Raw genomic sequence first — 17,234 nt, 5'->3', positions numbered from 1 at the left:
GGCCGGTTAAGGCTTACAATGACCACTTCTGGTGATCTGCCCTGTTAGGAGCACAAAGGATTGCTAGATCCACCTTGTTAGAGGATTTCCAAACATACAATAAAGTATGCACTCTGTTAGGAGATTTACAAAAGACTGTTAAGTCTACCTTGTTAAAGGATTTTTAAAAAAAAAACTAATTCACCTGTTAGAATGAAATAGTGGATTTGATTACAATTGATTGCTGATAAGATCCGCTATGCTCTGATTCACCTTGATGTGATAGATAAAACTTTTCTGCTTCAAAACTAGACTTGCTGAATATCTTCACAATTCAGCCCACATACTTTCGCACGCATGTATTTCTTTCGCACTTTCACACTTTCACATTTCCATTCATTACCATTGCCATAACAACTATTCTTTGAATGATACAATACATTGCATATATATACCATCCATATAAACAATACATGCAAGGTCGGCTAAACAATACATGCAAGGTCGGCTTAAACAATAAGTGCAAATCTCTATACAAATTTGGCCCAAGGTAAAAACTCGGGTTCACTGAACTGACTCGGTGTCCTTCTGATACTCGGCGTCCACTGCGTTACTCGGCATCGTCATGCACTCGGTAGAAGTGAAGGCACGGTTCATACTAAACACTTCGAGTAGTTCTGAACTCGGTAACCACTGGAGACTCGGTAGAAGAGATGTCACTCGGTGAATACTTCTATCTGAATTGTTGCTCGGTGATCAAAGGAAACACTTGATAGAACCTTGTGACTCGGTGATAGTTAGTTTCCTTGATATCTGTCTGAGCTCAGTAAAAATTAATTTCCTTGATAACTTTAGGAGCTCGGTTATCATGAAGTTCTCGGTTACATCTTAGTACATCTTTACTCGGTCAAAACTGATTCCTTTCTTTACCTTGAACACTCGGTAAACACTGGTTTCTTTGTTCACCTTGATCACTCAGTAAACACTGACTTCTTTGTTCACCTTGATTACTCGGTAAACACTGACTTTTTTGTTCACCTTGATTACTCGGTAAATACTGAGAACTAGGTAAAGCCTGGCTTCCGGTGAGAGCTCGGTAAGCATTCAGAATCCAATAAGTGTTGTAACTAATGACAAAAATGTATCATAATGCCAACAATCTCCCCCTTTGGCATTAGTGACAAAAACACTTATGAGACAAAATTTATCTGACATGCTGATGACTGATTCTGAATATACATAGCTTCGTTATATACAACTCCCCCATAGAATAGCTTTGTTATATACAACTCCCCCATAGAATGTACATACATTATTTACATGAGCTGTATATCTCTTCCTTTGTAAAAAAAAATTTTTGAAAACACTTATTCACCCATAGTATACATATCCAACAATAATCTCCCCCTTTTTGACAATAATGCCAAAGAATAAAGAATATATATACTTATATAGAAACACCAAAATGAGAGATGAACTCTGAATGTACCTGGAGAATAAGCTGGAGAGTCTTGTCCCAATTCTCTTGCAAAATTTTGCAGGTAGAAAGAGCTATTTGAACTTCAGCCGAAATTTCAATCACATGATCTGCAATGGAGAAGTTATTATCATGGATTAATGTCTTTGAATGTGCAATATGCTTCTGCATTGAATCCATGATGGGAAGGATCATGTTTTGGATATCTATCAATGTAGATCGGATCCTTGCCTCTTCCCTCAATAGCTCTGCCTGCTTCTCTGACAAAAATTTGATTCTGAGGTGATGAGATGAGCTTGAACTGGGGTCAAGCTTCAAGTTCTATGCGCTTACCTTCAGATCTTCATCAATTTTATTTAGTTTTTCTCTTATTCCTTTTGTGTATTCGGTAACATCACAAAGTTTAGCAAAAAGAGATGTTACATTATTAAGAGAATTTTCCATATCTGCCAAAACTGAGGTTAATGCAACCTGATTTATTGCAATGTTCTGGGCAATGTGCCCTAATACCTTATTATCAAATTTCTTTTCTGCACGCTCAATTAGCTTCTCTTGTCCTGAGGCATCTTCATTGAATTTATTAATTGCCTCTTCTAGTTGAATCAAAATGTGTTGAGAGGTATCAACATCAACACCTATAGCCTCAGTAATTATGTTCCGGGCTTCCTCAATTATCCTATATTCCTTATCCCTTTCTGATCTTAACTACATCTGAGTAGCCTTTTTCTCAATAAGTTGACTAGCATACCTCATTTCTTCAATGGTAGCATTATCAAAGTCAATCTTTGGAATTACTATCTCTGTGTCCAAGTCAATGTCTTCAGGAATTTCCTTTCCAGTGATCATAAGTCTTAATGGTTGCTTTTGTTTGACTTCTGAGATGACTGGTTTGACCTTTGGAATAGACACAACAGTAGAGACAGAAGGACTAGCAGTAAAAACTGGGATGTTTGAGGTTTGAGTGCCAATAGAAGTATGTACAGGGTCAAAAATTTGAGTGCTGGCCAAAAATGGTGATACACTCGGTAATATAGTATCTGAGCTCACTGTGCCTGAAGTAGATGGCGACAAAATTGTAGAACAAATTTGAGTTGTCAAAATTTGAGAACTTACAGCAATACCAACTGATGATGATGGAGTTGAGGAGGCTAACTCGGTAGATGAAAAGGGGTGCAGCTCGGTAGTCGAAGAGGGATGCAGCTCGGTAGATGAAGTGGTAGTCACTTCTACTGATGATACCTGGAGCTGAGATATGGCAGGTGTAGATGGTAAATCTAGTGTAGTTGATCCTGCTGAAGCTGACTCCAACCTTGATGATGTCACAGGTTTTTTCGGGGAGTGAGGAAGGGATGCAATAGCTGCTGCTGCAATTTTTACCGTATCATCCTCCTTATCTTCCTCTTCAGCTTCTTCCTCTTTGTCTTCTTCCTCTTTTTCTTCCATCATTGCATGCAACTCTTCTGGTGTAACTATGATGGATGGAGTGCTATCTGATTCATCACTGCTGCTACCGCTGTCATCATCCTTTATTTCTACTGGGTCTACACTGGGCTTATGTAGATGATAGATGTTTTTCCACATGTTTGTAGCATCATTTACAACATGCTCTATATCTTTGATCAAAACCAAACAAGTGTGGAATCTGATCATCATTTTACCTTCATAGGTTTTCAATTCAGATTTTACCTCTGCTCCAATGAGACTAGGCCAAAGATTCTTCAGGGATTGCTCATATATATCTTTTACCGTCTTGGTGGCTAACTCCCATCTTGGCTGTACTCTCTCCAGTAGTTCTTTAGAGATATGAGGAGCAATCTGGTCCGGGGAGTATTTCCATTTTCCCATTTTGTTAAGTACCAGTTCCTCAATTTGCATTTTCTCTGCATCAGTCCTTGTCTCAAATCTCAATGCCTTGAAATTTGCAATGCTAGCTCCTTCTTCCAATGTTTTGAGCCTTTGCTCGAATGTAGGTGCAGGTTTGACCAATACAGGTTCCTGAATACCTTTTCTCATTCTCTGAGTGAATACTGCAGTAGGCTGCTTCTTGGGCTTGGTAATGATTACCTTGCCTTTCTTCTTTGCCAGTTGCTCTTTTTCTGATTCTTTTTCTCCTTCTTTTTCTTCTTCACTTTCTTTATCTTCACTTTTTCCCTCGATGACCATAAGAGAACTCATTTCAGTTTTTAGTTTGGCCATTTTCCTTTTACCTTTGCTGATGGCTTGTGGAATTTTGATTTCTAGTTCAATTCTGTCCTTTGCTTCATCATAAGTACCAAAAATTCGTTGCCTTGGGTCTACTGGCTCATTTACCAGTGCTTCAATGATATCCTTGGTTTCATCAATATTTACCTCATATGGAAGAGGTTTCACCCATGCAACTCGGGGTCTAACTGCCTGTATGTATACCTTGTCACAGTCAACCATGAAATAGACATCATCCTTATACTCTTCAACAAGTTTTGGAGGTATTCTGAATCTGTTGTTCATCCTTTCCTTGAAATCTTCAAAATAATTGTCCATTACTTTGTCAAAATTCATACCCATATCTACTATGAATTCATTTATTTGATACAAAATTGGAGTATCTTTCCTCCATACAACTGTACCTTTGGATGGAAAGAATTTCTGTACATAGAAAAATAAACAAACTAGCAAAGAACCAAATTTACAAGGGTTTGTCTTTGCAGTCCTTATGCTTTCCATGTTTTTATTGAATTGTTTTAGTAGTACATCAGCTAGGTCAAACTCCATATTTTTCTTTACAATTTTATATGCCAAATCTACAGCCTCACAAGGTACACTATTCAGCCTGCTGGAACTATATAGTTTGTATGCAATAACATAAATACCAAATTTCAGTTCTATATCTGAAACATTGTTGAGTTTTAAACCTCTGCCATCCCATTCAGCTTGGGTTTTCTTCTGTAACTCATCCCGTCCTAGGGTTTTGGTGGTTTTGGCTTTACTGAGCATTGGGAGACCCGTGATTTTGTGAATCATCTTCTTGGTTATCAAAACTGGTTGTTCCAACCACAACTGACCATTATGTACTCGGCTCAAGATATACCTCACCCATTTCACTTGGAAACTTCTTGGTAGATGCGGGATATGGGTTAAGCCTTTGGTTTCCAAATGTTTGAACTCAGGTTTTAGGGTTCCATCCATGCATAACTCGGCTAGGGTGCTATCCATATCTAGTGTCCCTATTTCTTGCACAGTACACTTCAAATGAGTATGAATATCATTGATTAGAAGTACCTTTGGAGGAATCTATGATTGAGCTCCATGCGGGTCGAGTGATTCAGCGATGGCAGGAACAAGCTTGAACGTCGGTGTCTTCCATTCCGTTCCCTTTACAAGCATTTCGGATCCTTTCTTCGCCTTGCTGCTGCTGGTGCTTGCGGAAGCCATTGCTGCTCGGCGAGTAAGAAGATTTTGTAAGAATACTTCGCTGGAAAATTTCTTCAACTCACTTGAATTCGCTTGAAAGCCCTCTTTTTGTAAATCTCGAATTTGCGGTGAAAAATGAGGTTGAAATCTGCCCTTTTGATAAAAAATTTGTCATTAATGTTCAGCACGGAGGTAGCTGTGATCGACAGGCTATCATCTACTAGCTCGGCTTAAACTTTGCAACTCGGTGACCAAAATAAAATAGGTTAATCCGCCCTTAACTCGGTAAAAGAAGAATCAACCATGCTCGGAAAGTGCAACTTGGTGAAAGAAGCCTTATTGCACCCGACTGAGCTCGGTAAGGTCATGTACCGACCATGATCCTGATGTATCTGAAATACTGATTTGATCATATTTTCATTCTAGGACTGCTTAGGATATTGCTTGTAGATACAGTCCTGGTCTTATCCTGATGAGTCTTAATTGGAAATGGGAGAGTCACTCACTTCTTGAGTGACCATTCCATTACTTGAATTATCTGGCTCGGTAGACTTTGGAATCCATTGCTGCTTCATTTGTTTCCAAATATTGTCTACTTTGATTTTCTTCTCATCCTCGACTTTCTTTATGTTCATGCAGTTTTTAGATATATGACCAAGTTCTGTACATGTATAACATCTTACAGTGGTATCCCTTTTTCTTAGGTGATGCCTTGCACAGTTTATGCCAGTATGACCATATTCTCCACAATAATGACATCTGCACCAAGTGTTGTAGTCCCAACCAAATATTGCTTTGACAAGTTGTTCAGCTGGATTAAAAGATTTGAATTTGCATTGTGATGCCTTATGACCTTGCTTTTGGCATTTGTGACATTTACCTTCAAATTTTGGTTTCCTTTTGCATTCATTGGCTTTGTGTCCATGCTGATTGCAATTGTAGCACTTTCCATTAAATTTGCCTTTTCCATTGCTCCAACATCCGTTAGATGTATGACCTAACTTACCACAGTGGCTGCAAGTAGGTTTTTGATTCTTTTGAGTACCCTGTTTGGAGGATTCACCTTCTTCCTTGTATCCAAGGCCTGCTTTACCATTTTGTTTATGAAAGTTTTCTTCATTTTGCAGATTCAATTGATCCATGTCTTTTTGAGATTTTACCATTCTCTCATTGACTTGTTTTTCAGAGATTAGATCACTTTGTAAGCTTGCATTGATTTTTCTTTCAGTAATTAAGTCATTTCTCAAAATCTCATTCTCAGATCTTAGATTCATAATTTCTTCATTTGCATTAGATAACTGAGTTACAAGATTTTCAAGCTGAGAGGATTGATTATTCCTTACCTCTAAGTCTTCAGCTGCCTTGTTCCTTTGCTCCAAGATTTCGCATAGCCTGATGGACTGGATTCCTTGTTCCCTTTTGAGCTTTCTTACTTCTTCCTGCAGAGATCCATTCTTTTCTAAGAGTTCTTTGATTGCTTTGTCAGCTTCATCTGAACTATTTGATGGTGAGAGATCTTCAATCTTTTCTTCAACATACTGATGGTCATTCATTTGCTTTGCAAGTTCTTTTCTTCTTTTCAAGGATTGTGAAAGATGCTCTTTTGCTTCATTGAGTTGAGCCATGGCCATTTTCAGATCTAGCTTTTCATTCTCAATAGTTTTGTCAAGTCTGAATATCTCCATTGTCCTTGATCTTTGCTCAAGCTGTGAAGCTTTTATCTTGAGAACCTTATATCTCTGATACCAATTGTTGGAAATATTCAAGATATGACAAGTTACTGAGAGGGGAGGGGTGAATCAGTAACTTCTAAAATTTCAAACAATAAAACTGTATACTGATATATTCACCATTCATCCAAGTAACCTATTGTAAGCATGAAACAAAATCATTTGCAACACTTGAACACACAGATTTGGTGACCCAGAAACCTTCCAAATAGAAAGTAAAACTGGGGTGGGGATGAAACCCACAAGCTTCGTTACTGCAGTATGAAGTTGGCCGGTTAAGGCTTACAATGACCACTTCTGGTGATCTGCCCTGTTAGGAGCACAAAGGATTGCTAGATCCACCTTGTTAGAGGATTTCCAAACATACAATAAAGTATGCACTCTGTTAGGAGATTTACAAAAGACTGTTAAGTCTACCTTGTTAAAGGATTTTAAAAAAAAAAACTGATTCACCTATTAGAATGAAACAGTGGATCTGATTACAACTGATTGCTGATAAGATCCGCTATGCTCTGATTCACCTTGATGTGATAGATAAAACTTTTCTGCTTCAAAACTAGACTTGCTGAATATCTTCACAATTTAGCCCACATACTTTCGCACGCATGTATTTCTTTTGCACTTTCACACTTTCACACTTTCACATTTCTATTCATTACCATTGCCATAACAACTATTCTTTGAATGATACAATACATTGCATATATATACCATCCATATAAACAATACATGCAAGGTCGGCTAAACAATACATGCAAGGTCGGCTTAAACAATAAGTGCAAATCTCTATACAAATTTGGCCCAAGGTAAAAACTCGGGTTCACTGAACTGACTCGGTGTCCTTTTGATACTCGGCGTCCACTGCGTTACTCGGCATCGTCATGCACTCGGTAGAAGTGAAGGCACGGTTCATACTAAACACTTCGAGTAGTTCTGAACTCGGTAACCACTGGAGACTCGGTAGAAGAGATGCCACTCGGTGAATACTTCTATCTGAACTGTTGCTCGGTGATCAAAGGAAACACTTGATAGAACCTTGTGACTTGGTGATAGTTAGTTTCCTTGATATCCGTTTGAGCTCGGTAAAAATTAATTTCCTTGATAACCTTAGGAGCTCGGTTATCATGAAGTTCTCGGTTACATCTTAGTACATCTTTACTCGGTCAAAATTGATTCCTTTCTTTACCTTGAACACTCGGTAAACACTGGTTGCTTTGTTCACCTTGATCACTCGGTAAACACTGACTTCTTTGTTCACCTTGATTACTCGGTAAACACTGACTTTTTTGTTCACCTTGATTACTCGGTAAATATTGAGAACTAGGTAAAGCTTGGCTTCTGGTGAGAGCTCAGTAAGCATTCAAAATCCAATAAGTGTTGTAACTAATGACAAAAATGTATCATAATGCCAACAGTTTATGAATATCTTAGAGGCAAGTTGGGGGTAATACCTCTAACTCAAGAAATCTAAAGCAACTTAGAAGCTGCCCTACATCAATAGGAACAAATCATTGAAATATCAGAAGCATGATGTAGAGGATATCAATAGGAATAGAAAATTCCAGATTAGTCACAAGCATGGTGACAAAAGGAGAAAAAATGAGCTACAAAGCTTATATTTAGCATGTTGAAGATGCTACATCTTTGGCATTCATGTCAAAGAGGGAGATTTATGAGAAACTGATCAATACAAAGTAAGAGGGAGATATATATATATGAGAGATGTATATGATAGAGGGAGATTCAGAAGAGACAGGAATCAGTAAGCAACTATGAAGGATCAAGAATACAAAGTAAGGATGCAACAATCCAAAGGGAGAAGCAGAACAAAGGATTCAGTTTGTATTAGTTTGGTTTGCCATCAATGCCAAAGAGGGAGATTGTTGGAAATGATTGAAAAGATCATGGAACTGGTAAAGGATTTTTTCAATCATTGTTTTGTCATTGATATCAAACTTGCTACTTGCAGGAATGAAAATTGCTTAAGTGATCCAAATACTATCAATTGGTCGATTGACAAGGAGGTGGCAATCAATAAGATGTAACTAGAGTACCTAGAGAAAGGTTGAAGTTATGATGTTGTAATGAAGTATAAGGATCAGCTAAGCCATTGATGAAATAGTATATTGATGACATACTCTAAGAGGTTGGACACACTGAGACACATCAAAGATGTAAGGTTTAACTAAGTCATTTGTAAAGACTAACTAAGTTCATTGGAGAGAGTTGAGTAAATTAGTTAGAGCCAAACAGATTCTCAATTGAATTTGAGCAAGTTCAAATTTTGTGTGTGACAAGTGATCTTCAGGTTCCAAGCAACCTTCAGGTGCCAAGTGAAGATCAAGTGCTGAGTGATATTCAGGAGCCAAGCAACACAGAAGGATCCAAGCACTAGTAAACCAATGATGCCGAGTTGTTGCATTATTTGTTAAGTCAAAGATTTTCCAGATTAGCAGCAATAAGTTTGTTACATCAAATTTTGTGAATTAGTTGGATAATAAGGATGATGAGTAGATGTCACAAAATTTTATGTAAACCATGCAAACCAATTCAAGGCAAATGCTAATGGATTTATCATGAAGTTTCTAGAAGAAACAATTTGGAGGGAAAACAATATTGTTTTCTCAAGATCAAATTAAGATTTGAGCAGGAAATGAAGAACAGAACTTCTTTATAAGGAGTTACAGGTTAGAGATCAAAGGCACATGCATGAGAAGAGAGTTGGTCATAAGTTTGGTCATGCGAAGAAGTCAAGAGGTGTAAGTACAGAGCATCAAGACTCTAAGTTGATCAAGTAAACATGGAGTGCATTGGCATAACAAGTGGAAGAACTCAAAGAGATAGATCTTGAAGGATGAACAAGTTGTCAGCACTGAAAGGGAGGAAAGCCAAGAAAAGAAAGGAACTGAAGAGTGATCTAAAATCCACAAGGTTAGGGTTGCAATCTTTATCAGGTCAAAACCTTCCTAATACTCTCTTACCATTGTATTAGATATTGAAATCCTACATTGCAAGGTTAGCTTAACAGCTAGGTGGATAAGCCTCAAGAAAAGGATAAAGAGATCCTTAGGAGGAGGATAGGAGATCCTTAGAGAGGGATAGAAGATTCTTTTGAGAAGGTGATTATAAATCCCATGGACTTGGGTGAGCCTAACAGCTCTATGTAAATCCTTTAATAGGGTGACATTCCAAGTTGAATTTTCTTAAGTCCTCTAACAGGGTGTAGAAATCCTTTAACAGGGTCACATTTAACAATGTGTTGTAGCCTTTAACAGGGCAGGCCTTTAACAGGGAAAACCATCAAAAGCGGTTGAAATCAATTATGCAGTTATTTTGTGGGTATCATCCCCACTCTAGTTTTACCTTCTTATTCCTGGAGGGTTTCTAGGTCATCAAATTCTTTAGTGTTATGGTGTGATGCATGTTTACTTTTCATGATTGTTTAATGTTTAATTGCATGCATGATATCTCATTTATGTGCCATTAAGGATAAAAAGAAAAAGTTGAATTGGACATCGTTGGACCTAAGATAACTAATTCAGCCCCCCTCTCAGTTATTCTAAAGAATTCTAACAGAGTGAAGAAGAAAGTAAAAAGGAACTTGAAGACTATAGGAGATTTGTTTACTATGAACCTAATACTAAGAGTAAAGAAGCTTCATCTCTTGAGTCCCCAGAAACTCCTATAGCTACCAAATTGTAGACAATGTAACCTAAGCCACAAGGACCCAATCACAATTAGAGGCTACCGAACTAGTTGAAGCTGAGCCTAATGGACTTGACAGACAGAAGGACCTAAGCTTGAAATGGAAATTCAATAATAATATGGTGGAACTCATTCAAAGACCAAAGAGCTTATGTTAGCAAGATTCTTCAAAAGGCATCATGCACCTAATTAGATCATTGGAGACAAATCAGATGGAATAATAATAAGAAGCAAATTAAAAGATACATGTTTACTTGTTGAATTTTAACCTAGAAATGTTAAAGATGCTCTAGAAAATGAAAGCTAGATTGAAGCAATAAATGAAGAAATAGAACAAATAGAAAAGAACAAAACTTGGACTCTTGTTCCTAGACCCAAGGATAAAAATCTATTTATTACAAAGTGGGTATTTAGAAATAAGTTGAATGAAGAAGGAAAAGTGTTAAGAAACAAAGAAGGATTAGTGTGCAAAGGTTATTCTCAAGAAGAAGGTATTGACTATGGTGAGATTTTTGCTCTTGTGGCAAGACTAGAAGGTGTTAGAAATTTACTAGCATATGCAACACATAGAGGATTTAAAGTATATCAAATGGATGTCAACTATGTTTTCTTGAATGAAATTCTTAATGAGGAAGTCTACATTGAGCAACCAGAAGGTTTTGTAGATCTTGGCAAAAGACACATGGTTTGCAAGTTACACAAAGCATTATATGGTCTCAAACAAGGCCCTGGAGTTTGGAATGAAAGACTACATAATTACTTGGTATAGATTGGTTTTCAAAGGAAAATGACAACAGTAGTCCATATATCAAGGAAGGACTAGATAAGATGATTTTGTTAGCAAAAATATTTGTTGATGATACTCTATTTACAGTAAATGATGACTTACACAAAGCATTTTCAGAAGAAATGAGTAAAGAATTTGAAATGTCCATGTTTGGTGAAATAAAATTCTTTGTTGGGTTGCAGATACAGCAGAACAAGAATGCTATCTACATCACTCGATCCAAATATATCAAGGAGATACTGAAGAAATTTGGAATGGAAGATTCAAAACCTAGTGGAACACCTATGTCTACTAGACATATTCTCTCTAAAAATGATGAATTAAAAGAAGTAGATAAGACCACATATAGATCAATGATTGGAAAAATACAATATGTAGTGCATACAAGGCCTAATATTGCATTAGTAGTTCGCATGGTGACAAGAGTCTCAGCAAATCCCAAGGAAAATCACATGATGGAAATCAAAAGAATCATGAGATATCTAAAAGGTACTAAATAATATGGCTTATGGTAAAAACTTTGAAGCAATGTGCACTTGAAAGTATTTACTGATGCTGATTGGGTAGGAAGTATTGATGATAGAAAAAGCACTAGTAGTGGAGCATTCTTTCTTGGTAAAAGGCTAGTATCTTGGACAAGTAAGAAGAAAAATTGTACATCTCAATCCATAGTAGGGGTAGAATATGTAGCAACAATAATCAATTGTTCTAACATTTTTTGGTTCAAACAACTGTTAGAAGGAATGAAGGTAGAGATCAAAGATCCAGTTTCCATATATTGTGATAACACCAGTGCAATCAACATATCAAAGAATCCAGTAATGCATTTCAAAACAAAGCATATTTCTATAAAATATCATTTCTTAAGAGAGTTAGTATAGAATAAAGAATTTGGATTGGAATATGTAAATACAAAAGAACAAATTACAGACATATTCACCAAGCCATTACGTAAGGATGCATTTCTATATCTAAGAGGTAATCTAGGGGTCAATCCCCTATCTGAAATTCACTAAATGAAGTTTAGGGAATGCATCAACTAGAACATGTTAAAGATCAATAAGTTGGTGAATAATTGACAAGGACATATTGTAGATAAATCAATACTTAAGGTACATTGGTATTTGCAGAATTATTCTCTTTGGCATGTGTTTTCAAAGAGGGAGAAGTTTATTGTCATATCTCTGAGAATTTTTTTTTGAACTAGAATAAAATAAAGAACCAAAAAGGGAGAAGTCTTCAAGAAGAGGTTTTTTGAAAGAGGGAGAATGTTTTGAATGAACTTGGTAATAGTTGTTGCAGATAGAATCCAGTGAAAAGAAGAGCTCATACTAACATAGGGAGTTCTCCAGGCCAAATCCAAAATTTCATTGTGCTATGACATGTTGTGTTTCCATCAATGCCAAAGAGGGATATTTTTGGATATAATTGATTAATTGTGTTTTGTCTTTGATGTTACACAAATTTCATATCATTATCAATCAGTATATGTCGAGCTCACTCAAGTAGTGAAGATAGTTCTCAATGTCTACCGAGCATTCTTGTGCCTTCCTATTTTAAAAGGTAGTGTCTACCAAGTTCACTTAGGTGTCAAAGGAAAAGTTGTAGGAAGTGAGTGTTAACAAAGCCCACTTGGTTAATGAAGAAAAGTTGGATGGAACTAGTGCTAACTGAGCTCACGTGATTACCAAAGGATTTTTGTAAGTTTGCAATGTTAACTGACCTTCAGTTGGTCAACACATGAAATTATTTCTAAGTTAGTTTCTATTGAGCTATGTCGGCTAACGATTTATTTTATTATATTTTTGTATCAAGATTAATTGATTTATCTATTGATTCCAACCGACTAAGGTGATGAATAATGATTATTCTAAGTTGTATTTGAGCCAACTTGATAAAGTGGAAGATATAAGTGTAAGGTCAATTTGTGATTTCAAAGTGTGTAAGTAAGAGATGATGATGTGATTGAAGATCTAATAATGAGCAGAGGAAGTGAATTTTAAGGATAGGCAGAATATCTTTGTGGAGCAGAAAAGATATATTTGATCAAGAAGGGTCAAGAAAAAGCCAAAACAAAGATTTGAAATCAGCAATTTAGTTGCATTCAAATCAGGTCATCTCATTGTTACTCTCTAACAATTGTAGCAATGATCTAAATCTCCTAAAAAAGTTGGCTTAACAATTGTTTGCAAATCCTCTAACAAGGTGGCAATTCCATTGAATTGTTCTCAAGACCTCTAACAAGCCCACTCCTAATAGGGTGATTAAATCCTCTAACAAGGTCACACCTAACAGTGTGTTTTGTAACCTTTAACAAAGTTTTCTCCTAATAGGGCTCACTTCAAAAGAGTGAAAAAAAGTAACTAGTTGTAATTAGTGGTTTTTCCCAAATTGGGTTTTCACATTAAATCCTGGTGTCAAATATGTTCATGTTTTTTTTTTAATGTGTTTGCAACTAAATTAAAGTAATGGTAATCATAGATAACATCTAAAGGTTTATTTGTTAATCATTTATTGAGCTAATCTAGTTGTTACCAAGTTACAACATTTTGTGTGTTTATCGAGCTTTAGCAATATTTAGTTATCTGTTTGCATTTTGTACTGACATCTAAGGGATTTGGGATTCATTTTTATAATAATTGATTCACTCATCCCCTCTTAGTTACTCCTCTTATATTTCCAATAGAAATAATGATGGTATGATGGGATAAGTGTGGATCATTGGAGGATTCTATATCATTAGTAGAGAAGTAGCTAAGATAGCAAATTTGGAGAAGAGCTAGTGACTATGATTTAGAAACAAGGAGGTTCCTTGGTGGCTTGTGGGCACAAGTTGAGATCTTGGAGGTTTCTAACAAATTTTTGTTATGTTATGGATCTAGTCTAGCTACGAATTGAGTTAGATCTTAAGGGGTCTTGAAGAACTATTGTAATTTCTTTGTATTTGGCCATAATTGGGAAGGCATTATAGCCTGACATATTGACCATAATTAGTTACTTTATGAATAAAGAGTTGTAAATTGGTATCAGGTCTTGTGTTATTGTTTATTTTCCATTGTATGGTTATTTTTTGGTGGCTAAGACATCTTCTTTGGGGATTCTCCTACCTTTTACTCCATTAAGTGGTATCAGAGCCAAGTTGTCCCTGAGTGTGTAGATAGATTAGAAAAGATAAGACAGTTTGTACCTAGGACCTTGTGTTGAGAGAAGTTGATCTACAAATATATTGATCTTGTGGTGGATTGTTCTTTCTGGATTCCTAGGTTGTGAGGTTTTAGATTATAGTTTGCACTTGCAATTGTAGAGGACTTGTAGATGGATTGATGGATGTGAAGATGAAAGGTTGATCTTGTTGAGGCATGATCAAAGAGAGCTTTTGGATTGTAGATCTATGTTCCTAGAATTTTGATTTGGTTTATGATTGTTCATGCAAGGTGGCAGGTCGCAATCTTAAAAATAGTTCAAAGTTGTCACAAGTAGTGTGGGAAGGATTTTTTGCTGAGGGTTTGTGTAGATCTTGGGAGATGGCTCCAAGAGAATTAGACCCTAAGATTATTGTGAATATCTATAATATAGTGGAGAGAAGGATTAACAAGATAATATCTTGGGTCTATGTTGTTGTGGATGCTACTTTTTCTAAAAGAGATGAGAAACAAAAGAAGCAATTTGTATGCTACTAGACCAAGAGTCTACCGATTTGGAAGAGATTTTTCTGGTTGGGTAGAAGACTAGTTTGAGAGAGAAGATGGAAAAAAAAGGTTGAGGTGGAGGTTGGTTTTGATGATCAATTTGTGGAGTCTAATGTGAAACCTACAAAGAAACTTGAGGTTGTTGCTGGGGATATTCCAAACTTGTTGATGTTGCATAGAGATTTTTTTCATGATCATTTGGTTGAGTCTAATAAGGAAATTTTGGAGCACTCAATCATGGATAATCAATTTCTTGTTGGTGGTGACTTGTATATTGCAAATCATCTTGTTGTGAGAAATGAGATTGTTGAGATTGTTGATTATAATGTTTTAACTATGAATAAGGATTTACCTATGTTCTTGATATAGATCTGAATTCATATGTTGCTGCTAAGTTGATCAAGGATATGGATGATCTTGTTGATGTGGATTTTAATGTTGCTAGTGTGGATTCACTATTTGTTGATTTGGTTTTGAATCTACATGATTTTGTGGATCTGTATGTTCTTGATTTGCATGTGGTTGACATAGCTAAGGATTTACATCATGTCCTTATTGATGATTTGAACTTACATTTTTCTAACTTGTTTTTGGAGTTACATGATGTTGCTAACATGGAGTACATGTTTGAGGATATTGTTGTTGTTGATTGTGATTAGTTGCAGAGATTCTTGGTGAAGTATTATATTTAGTTTGTTCCTAGGAGTGAGCATGTTGATTGGGTTATTGAGATTTATTTGATTCTAATGTTTCAGTGGATGAAGCATAGATGGTTGATTTTCAAATTTTTCTATTGACTTTGATGGAGTTTAAGTCTTTGGTAAAGATGAATTTGGTTGCAGATCTTTCTTTGGGCATCAAAGTATGGGACATACTTTTCTATTTACCTAGGGAGTCTAGTGCAGGAGCATTGAGCTTGGATTTTAGTGGAGTTATGATTTGTGTTGTTAGGTATATGTTGGAGACACATTAAGGAACCTTTCCTCATGATTTCATAGAGATTAGAGTTATCATGTTGAAGTTAGAGTCATTTTATCTTGTTGCTAGAGTTGTATTTTCTCTATTTTGTTTCCCTTTTGTTGGTGATGTAGCTAATTGATTGCAATAATTATAAGGTTGAAAATTTTAGGGATTAAAGAGTTCTTATATAATACCTTCTTTCAAAGGCTCAATTCCTAATTCATTATTTTTTGGGATATATAGTCATTTTCCTAACGCATCAATTTTCTATCAGTTTCTATGATAGGGTTTTGCATCTAACTTTCATGATGAATGAATAGTTATACTTAATGAATCATCCTTTTAAAACTTTATGGATTTTAGAGGACCTAAAATACTATTATTATTTAATATATCAAGTATTTATTCAATTGTAGTGAGGAGATGTCATGATTTTTCTTGGGTATCAATTTTCAGCTGGTTTCTGCATGAAACGTGTGGAGTTTTCATCTTGCTCAATTTCATATAATGAAATGGGATCTTGTTAAGAGAGGGACATGTTATTGGGTCATGTTTGGACCTAAATATAACTTTTTAAAAATATTTTTTCATATTTTTTATAGCTTTTTTTACTCTTCCAAGGTGGACCTATATTGTAATTAATTGCCTAACTAGCCAACTTGTGGCTTAGTTGGCTATATCAGGAGCTTGGTTTGAAGAAAAAATCATGATGGGATTATGGGATAAGTGTAGATCATTGGAGGATGATTTTGGAACATGCTTTTGAGGATTCTATATCATCTATAGAGGAGTAGTTGAGATAGTGAATTTAGAGAAGAGCTAGTGGTTGTGGTTTAGAAACAAGGAGGTTGCTTGGTGGCTTGTGGGCACAAGTTGAGATCTTGGAGGTTTCTACCCAAAAAAAATTATGTTATAGATCTGAGATACCTAGGAATTTAGATGGACCTTAGAGGATCTTTAAGAACTATTTTAATTTCTTTGTATTTGGCCATAACTGAGAAGGCCTTACAACTCGACATTTTGTATGTAATTAGTTATTTCATGAATAAAGAGTTGTGAATTGGTATTAGATCTTGTGTTATTTTTTATTTTCCATTTTATGGTTTTTTTTTTGGGGCTAGAACATATCTTTTATATATTCTTCTACCTAAGCTAGGTTGTTCTTGAGTGTGTAGACAAATTGCCGAAGTTGAGGCAATTTTCACTAGGACCTTGTGTTGAGAGAAGTTTATCTAAGAAGATATTGATCTTATGGTAGATTTTTCTTTCTAGAGTCCTAGGTTCTGAGGTGCTAGATCATAGTTTTGACTTGCAATTATAGAGGAGTGGTAGATGGATCGATGGATGCAAAGATGGAATGTTGATCTTGTTGAGGCATGATCATAGGGAGTTTTTGGATTGGAGATCTATATTCTTGGACTTGTGATTTGGTTTGTGATTTTTTGTGTGAGGTGGCAGGTTTTGATCTGACTTGAAAATAATTCAAGGTTGTCACAAGGAGCATGGGAAGTATTTTT

The sequence above is a fragment of the Cupressus sempervirens genome, chromosome 1, assembly GCF_028749045.1.
Source record: "Cupressus sempervirens isolate cs-2001-9-10 chromosome 1, ASM2874904v1, whole genome shotgun sequence".
In the NCBI taxonomy this organism is placed as follows: Eukaryota; Viridiplantae; Streptophyta; class Pinopsida; order Cupressales; family Cupressaceae; genus Cupressus; species Cupressus sempervirens.
The sequence above is the reverse complement of the archived record's forward strand: the minus strand, read 5'-3'. Positions refer to the sequence as shown.